The sequence below is a fragment of the Cryptomeria japonica genome, chromosome 9, assembly GCF_030272615.1.
Source record: "Cryptomeria japonica chromosome 9, Sugi_1.0, whole genome shotgun sequence".
Classification (NCBI taxonomy): Eukaryota; Viridiplantae; Streptophyta; class Pinopsida; order Cupressales; family Cupressaceae; genus Cryptomeria; species Cryptomeria japonica.
Window position 1 is genome coordinate 496283804 of NC_081413.1, and position 941 is coordinate 496284744.

The window sequence follows — 941 nt, forward strand, 5'->3', positions numbered from 1 at the left end:
GCATGAATGCTATGTGTACAAAAATAGAAACTTGTGTAGAGTGATAATACATGGATTGCACTTCATTTTGAGGTTGTAGTGTATAATTTTCAGCGAAATCAATGATAGAGACAATGGTGCCAAGAGGAAATGTGTCCTTACACAACTTGAATTGCTCATCTAAGCATCGAGCTCTATGTGTATGCATTATGTACTCATAAACTAGTTTCTCTTGAAACATTTTCATAAATTGAGCTACACATATATCATTTTTCACTAGCTCACATCTCTTCAAATCTTTTCCATCTTTATCTCCATATGTGACTGTCTTGTATTTTCCGAAAGAAACTAGTTTTGTACCAATTTCATGTGTGCTCTCCAAATGTATGCGTCTTGGTAAATGTTGAAAACCACCACATATAGCACAAGAACCTTCCAAACAAGGCATCTTATAATAAATGCAACCATCATGTCTATTACATAACACACTTGAAATAAATTCTCTTGCCGACTTAGGAGGTGCTTGTATATTACATTCCTGCAAAACATTGTTAGTGTGCAAAGTAGAACAAATATGATGAAAAATATCATAATGCATGGAAAATTCAATATGCATCCTACAACAACATGTGGTGCGTACATGATTAATCTTAATATAAAAAGGTTTTGCCATTTCAAAAAATCTTTGAGAAATTTTTATTTGAGGAAACTTTTGAAGGAATCTTTCATAAAATTTATTTTGAGTCATATCCAAATAGTGTTTCACATGTGGCTCATGATTTTTAGACTCAATTCACCTTCTAACAACATCTCTTTGGTTGGGCAATACTCTGGTGTTGTCAGGCCAAAAATTTTCAATTAATGTTTTTAGTGCATCTACAACAACCTTGTCTTTGTGTGGTAGTCTATCCAAGAATGCCCAAAGAGAATTATTGTTAGGTTCCTCTATTTTTTCTTGCCTC